Below are 7,859 nucleotides of genomic sequence, written 5' to 3'. Positions count from 1 at the left end.
TTGATTCTCCGACCGGTATAGATACCACAAAAGGATCACTTAGTATTTCAGGCACTATACCAAACTTCCCCATGACAAATGGAGTAATACATGATAAAGTAGATCCTGGGTCTATCAAGGCATAAGCACAGTGAGAGTAAATGTTTAACATACCTGTGACAACGTCTGGTGAGGACTCCTGGTCCTGTCGACCCGCTAAAGCATAGCTACGATTTTGGTTACCACTTGAACTGGAACCTCTAACTCTGCCTCGACCTCTACCAGCTGAAGATTGAGACTCGCGCCCTGAAGGGTGCACGGACATAGATGATCCTGTTGCTGAATCTGCTTGTTGTGCAATACCCCCAGAATCTCTATTTGGGCAATCTCTCATCATATGCCCCGGATGTCCACATGTATAACAAGCATCGGAACCGGCTCGGCATTGGCCCAAGTGTCCTCTACCATAGATGGCACACCACTGCGGAAATGACCATGTCTGCCCTGAACCTCATTGTCGCTGCAAACCCGATGCCTGGGAGCTTTCACTTGGTCATGACTAAGTATAATGGTCATACATGTAACCCTGTAGCTGAGGTGAAAGAGGCCTAGGTGGTCATTCGAAGTATTGGGGCCTATAGCTACCTTGCAATTGCTCCTGAGACCTGGCAAATCTCATTATTTTATGCTGTCCTGACTCAGTCCTCTCCGTACCCTGCTGCCGACACCTACCCCTTTCTATATTCTGGGCGAATGCCTGAATCCGGGAGATATCCATATTATCATGCAATGAAGCAGTGGCACATACCTCGGTCAACTCTGGGGCTAATCTTGCTATAAACCTGTGAATCCTGTCCCGCATAGTAGCAACTATGGATAGTGCATATCTGGCCAATGAGTTAAAACGGAGACTATATTCTCGAACACTCATATTGCCCTTCTTGAGGGCTAGAAACTGATCGACTCGAGCCTGTTGGATATCCCGCGGTAAGTACTGGTGAAGGAAGGCACCGAAACATTCTCCCAAATAGCTGGAGGAGCATCACGTCGCCTTGACCTTTCCCATCCCTCTTACCAAAGGATGGCTATATCTCGGAGTTGAAAAGCTGCTAGCTCAACTGTCTCTTTCTCCGTGGTATGCATAACCCAAAAGCTCCTGTGAAGCTGATCTAATGAAAACCCGTGGGTCCTCCCTCTGATCTGTCCCCGTGAACTCTGGGGGACTCAATGTAATAAACTCTCAGACCCTTGAACTTCCCAACTCCTCAGAAGATCCTGCAATAGCGGACGCCCTAGCCTGTTGCTGGGTAGCTACCAACTGTGTCAACAAATGTACCGCACTCATCAAGTCCTGATCTGATGTAAGCGGAGGGGGAACTGGATGTGCGGTCTCCCTAGGAATCTCCTCAGGTGGTGGAGGAGCTAGTAATGGATTAGTAGGGGTCTCTTCCTGGGCCTCAGATTGGGCCCTATCTACTGGGGGTACCCTGCTAGTCCCCTCACCTACTGTTGTATCTCTCCTCTGGCTAGTCATAGTCTTCTTAGTCACCGTCATATGTGCATGCGAACACCAACACGTAAGTTTAACTCAAATTTCCTATAACTCAGTTCTATAGCACGATTTAGATTTGAAAGAAGGGTAATCAACTCCTAAATGCCATGTATTCCCCTGCTTATATAATGTGGTACACCACACATCTATAAAGAAGACTATACTAAACACGGCTTGTAGACTCCCTAGGACATAACTGCTCTGATACCACTTTTGTCACGCCCCGAACCTAGGGGAGGTGAGACCGGCACCCGGTGCCTCACCTATCTGTGCGTACCTACTTGCGACTAAGAGACTCTAAACATGTAATGTCATACTTTGGCCATGGGCCACATTGCAAGACAATTTACAAAGCAAAATATAAAACTGAATGGAAACTAACGCTGACTAAATATCAATATAAAGCTGGGCCGGCAAGGCCCTCGTAACTACTACAGTTGACAAGCTAACAAAATATACATACAGGGCCTACAAGCCCAACATACTGCACTAACTGACAGGACATGTCTACAAGCCACTACTGATGGATGTCCTGTGAACGGAACAGGGCCCCGACCTACCCATAGCCTATATACATATATACACAAGATGTACACAAAACTTCTAGACCCGATAACTCCGAAGGACGTGAAGCTTACCGATAAAGCTGAACTCAGGTAACACCTACTGAGGAGGTCTACCCGTCTATCTGTCTAAACCTGCAGACATGAAATGTAGCATCCCCAAAAAAAGGGACTTCAGTACAAAATAATGTACCGAGTATGCAAGGCAATAAAATAACTGAAAGCTGCAACTGAACTGATACTATAATAACTTAAAGTAACTGAGAGTCGAAGATGATCTGGAGGTATACTTACCTGCTGATACTGACTCAACTCTCTCAATATAGTAAGTAAAATAAATGTCCAGCCTTATAAGGCTCGGTATATATATAACTGCTCTGCCGTAATAGGCTCGCTCATAGGTGCTCGGCCAGACTAGGCTATGTATCTCGACCAACTGGGCTCGCTCATAGGCGCTCGGCCACAGTAAGCTCAGTATATAACTTACCATCTGATCAAAGGTTACCCAATAGGGGCCTGCCCATCGATTATAGCTCGATGGTAATAAAAATACTGTAATACTTCATATACATGCTCTCTACTCTCTTGACTAGAACAGGACAATACTCAATTGAGTACGAATTCCCGATAAGGAGAATATTGTAACTTACGAGACTAGAAAAATATACATAAATTCCGGAATATGAATTTCTCGTTCTGTCTCGTCATCAAACTCATGTAATTATAGGATCATGCCAAAATGGAGGAAGGGCTTAGCCTTAACATACCTGGATTAGGAAAAATCAGTGTTATATTCTTGAGAAGGATTACACCATATTCTCTTAGAATCGAAAAATTCCGTTGCTATTATATTATGGAGTGACTATTGTCCTTGACTTTGTATTCTGTATAACTCATTTGCCAAATGAATTTTGGTATTCATTCAAGATAAGAGTTCTTGGCTTTTCATTTGTATAACCCACTTACGAAATGGATTCTTGGTATTCATTCAAGATAAGAGTTCTTGGCTTTGCATCTATATAACCAACTTACGAAATGGATTCTTGGTATTCATTCAAGATAAGAGTTCTTGGCTTTGCATTTGTATAACCCACTTACGAAATGAATTTGGTATTAATTCAAGACAAGTGTAGGGATAAGTATTATGCCTTCTCTTTCTATGTGTTTGCAAGGAGTGTTTTAGAAGATTATCCATGTGTCATCTTAATTAATTGTACAAAGTCAAGTCATATCCAATCCTCCTTTATTTGCTGCCACGTGGGGGGGGGGGAGGGGGTTGTCCCCACCTATAATATCCACAAATTCTTAATTACATGGTTAATCTCCCATTATATCAATAATTAAATAATTACCCACGTAATTAAGAATTATCTCAAATTACTTAAAATACTACTTATTTTTAATACACCTTATACATCATACTATCATGGTCATACGGTACCTTGTATGGTACTAGTCCGTAAATACGGGGTATTATAGCTTGGACCGTATTTTATCCCAAATTGCCAAACTTTGACGAACTCATTTTTTTCTATTTACTTACCTTCTCTTCTTCACGAATTTACTCATCACGTGTTTGAAATAGCATAATTCTTATAATCTCAAGAAAATCTCATTCTCGAACTTACGTCGATTAACTTATGATGGAACATTAACGTACGAAAATGCGAGACGTAACATAGACTTGCTCGTTACTTGTGAGATCCTTAGAACCTAGATCTCTTATACTAACTTGTCATGACACAAATACCCATCAAAAGTCGTGATGGCGCCTAACCTGCTTGCTAGTCAAGCAACACATAATAACAATAATAGAAACTATTTATTAAGCCTTTAACAGAATTATAATATTAATAATAAAGCGTAAATAGTCTTATAACCGGTAGGATAAATACAAATGTCTATGATAAGTCTAAACACGACTATGATTGTCTAACAATACCCAAAAACTTGGTATCACAATATCACAAGCATCTAATAAAGTGTAAAGTGTATTAACCAAGCGAAAACATCTGTATGGAAGGAGTAAATGGACAGAAATAGATAAATGGGGCTGTGGATCAAAAAAATAGGGTAGCTCACCACGAAGTCTCCATTGAAAGCTCCTAAGTGGCTGAATGGCTATGACAAGTACAGGCCTTTGAATTTGTATAAAAATATGCATAAGTGTAGTATGAATAAAATACTACGATAATCAGTAAGTATCAAGTCTATCCTCAAAAACGTAGCGACGCGGGGTTGACACTGATACCTACTAATGGACCGTTAAACACTGAAAGCGTAAATAGAATAAGAAATAAGGCAAGTTATCATCAAATAAGTGTGAAAGGTAAAGGCATAGCAAAACTAGAATTTAAGCATGCTTTTTAAGCAAACGATATGAATAAATAAGTTAAATACCTCAATTCTTGAAATAACTATGTTATAAGTCCATCAATGTTTATTTTAAAACTACTGCATGAATCTAAGATGCAAATGCATGCTCACGAACCACTCTCAATACCTCACAACACAAATCCATGTACCTGACACTGGCCACATTTCCAAACAAAGCACCAATCTGAGTTCTTGCACTCACAGGGCCCAAGCTAGTATGGGTAATCATCTGACTTCGGAGGGACGAATTCATATCCAAACGTTATTGTGACGTGCAACCCGATCCAATCATAATTAATAATCCATAATCCATATCCATATCCATATCCCATCATAATATGTTTAGTGCCAAAATCCTCAACTTTTATCAATACCCAATTCTCCAACTCATATATGTGCATATGAGATAATATTATAAAGATGCAATAGGACAATGTAATAAATGTGGGTGAGTAATAATATGAACAAGAGATGGCTATGGTAATCATGAAATTCAACTTTTCCTAAAATTTCATTATGTTCATCTAATATTCTTAAGTCTTGTCACGATATCAAGCTAAGGACATAACCTAGCTACGCATGTACGCTCATTACCTCACATATATGAAATACATAAATCAAGCAATAAGTAAAAAATAAATCACCTATGAGGAAAACTCCCTCTTTGAAGCATCGACAAGAGATTTACCTCCAAGAGAGAACACATTCAACCTTCCAAAATAGCTTTTTCCCTCAAATCCCCTTCCAAACAATTTGAATGTAGTAAAATATTACTTAAAAGTGAAATAATACAATAGAAATCAACTCCAAATAATAAAGTTTCAATATTTAATCAAATTTTCAAAAGTCAACCTGAACCCACAAAGTGAAAACATAAGTCAAGGGTTAGATCTCTATTGCTCATAACCCCACGAGTCCACGTATCTAATTAGATTTAAAAAGTGAGACCAAATCGACCCTCAACTACCCAATATACACTCTAAAATTGTACGAAACAAATCCAAGTTCTCTTATCTAAATCCATATTTCGATGTTAGATCAGGTGTTAATTCCATATAAAATCCATAGATTTAGTGTAGAATTACTTATCCAAAGCGTGTGTGTCAAATCCTAGCTTTAAACCCCTTGGAATAAGCTCCAAAGTTGTGAAATAAAATAAGAAATCGCAAAATTCGGCCTTAAATAGTTTATGTAAAAACTTTCCCAGCACTGCAAAATACACTATGCAGACTGTATAACTGATCCGCGGTCCGCAATACCTATGCAGTCAACAAACAATCCCAACTCTCCGGCCATCGCAAAAATAATATGCAGCCCGCAGATCCATTTTACGGCCAGCAAAACTCACCACGAAATCAACCAAACAAAAACTCCTCAACGATCCTAAAATGAATGTGCGTCCCGCAGAACCAAACTACGGTGCACGAAGTTTTGTCGTGTAATCGACATGATACTGCCTAATTCTATAAAACTTGCTACGAATGCGCTGAGATGCACCCGAACACCTCGGGACCCAATCCAACCATACCAACAAGTCCATAAACACTAAACGGACCTGCCCAAGGTCTCAAAACACATCTGGAGACATCATAAAAAAGAATCGAGGTACAAAACGAATAATATTTTTACAAAAATTCATAAACTACAAAACTTCCAACCAATTGTTTGATTGCCACTTAAATACTTCGAATCTCAAAAAAAATTGCATATAAGTTAGTTTCAACCATTTGGACCTATTTAAGTTCTCAAACCCAAAATCGAGGTTCGATAATACCATAGTCAACTATCGGTCAAACCTACAAGCTCATCAATTCTCCAAATTGCCAACATTCGGCAAATAGAGTCAAAACCTTCTAGGGACCTCCAAATCCAGATCCTAATATATTCTCCAGGTCCAAAATAACAATTTGAACCTATAAGAACCATCAAATCGCCAATCTGAGGTCTTTTACTCAAAAGTCAAACCTTTGTCAACTCTAGCAACTTAAGCTTCAAACATGAGACTAAGTGTTCCTACTAACTCTCAAACCTTCTCGAAACCAAAGCAACCATCCTTGCAAGTCATATTACCACAAGTAAACATACGGGAAGCATCAAATAGGAGAATGGCCTCAAATACATAAAATGACTGGTTAGATCATTACAGACTATTGACTGTATTATAATTGGATCAGGTTGTACGCCACAACAATGATTGGATATGGATTTGTCTCTTTGGATTAAGGTAATTACCTATGTTATTTTGGGCCCTGGTAGCGCAGACACCCAGATTGGTGCTCGGTTTGGATACTTGGTAAATGTGAGGCACATGAATTTATGTTTTGAGTATTGGGACTTTTGTATCTCTTCTTAGCTAAAAAGCATGCCTAAATTTGAATTTTACAGTACCTTTACCTTGTATTATTTATTGTTCTTTTTAGGCTTTCACTTATTTAATGAATTGTTAGTTGATGTCAATGTCAACCTATGGTCATTACTTCTTTGAAGCGGAATTTTATATTTACTGAGAACCGTGATTTTGTTCTAATACTATACTTCTGCATATATTTGTGCAGATTCTGAGGTAGGTGCTAGTGGTACCCATCCAGCTGTTTAAGAGCTTTCTTTGAATCTTCGTGGTGAGCTGCTCCACTTGATTCGATCAGCAGCACATGGAGTCCTCCTTCCTTATTTATCCATCTCCGTCCATTTACTTATTTTCAAACACATGTTGTTATTTAGTTGAGAAAGTTTACTCTTATTAGATGCTCGTGATGATGTGATGCCGGGTTTTGGGAGATTTGTGAGACAGTTGTGGTCATGTTTAGATCAGGTCTTTGATTTTTGTATTCATGATGTTATTTTGAGATATATTCTGCTTTCTTATTTATATTATATCTCTGTTAATGACTTAATAAATAGATTTTATTCTTGTTGTTGAGTGTTAGCTTGCCTAGCAAGCATGTTAGGTGCTTGCACGACCTTTGGTGTGATTTTGGATTGTGACAATAATAGTAATTGTCAACGTCTAAACTTTCGCCGAATGAAACTCGGTGCTTTGGAACATAGAAATTTAATTTAAACTAAATATAGATCTAATGCAATGCTAAACTTCCACTAATTATTTTAAATTTTTTTTAGTCTTGCGCAATACTTTATCAGTGTCTCTCGAACGCTAACAAGACTTCGTAGTTGGCTATCTCTAGCTCAACCAAAAATATTAAGCACACCCAAATTTGCCTTCAAATAGATTCTTCATATCTGTAGGTTGAATCTATTAGATGAGGTTTAAAGCTCCAAATAGTGTTAATTAATCTTTTCCAACCCTAATTTATTTTTTCAAATAAAAATCAAAGTAAACGGGCAAATCTAGGGCTAGTTAATCCCTTTAAAAATATTAAAGAACAAGA

Source organism: Nicotiana tomentosiformis, chromosome 5, assembly GCF_000390325.3.
Source record: "Nicotiana tomentosiformis chromosome 5, ASM39032v3, whole genome shotgun sequence".
Lineage (NCBI taxonomy): Eukaryota > Viridiplantae > Streptophyta > Magnoliopsida > Solanales > Solanaceae > Nicotiana > Nicotiana tomentosiformis.
The sequence above is the reverse complement of the archived record's forward strand: the minus strand, read 5'-3'. Positions refer to the sequence as shown.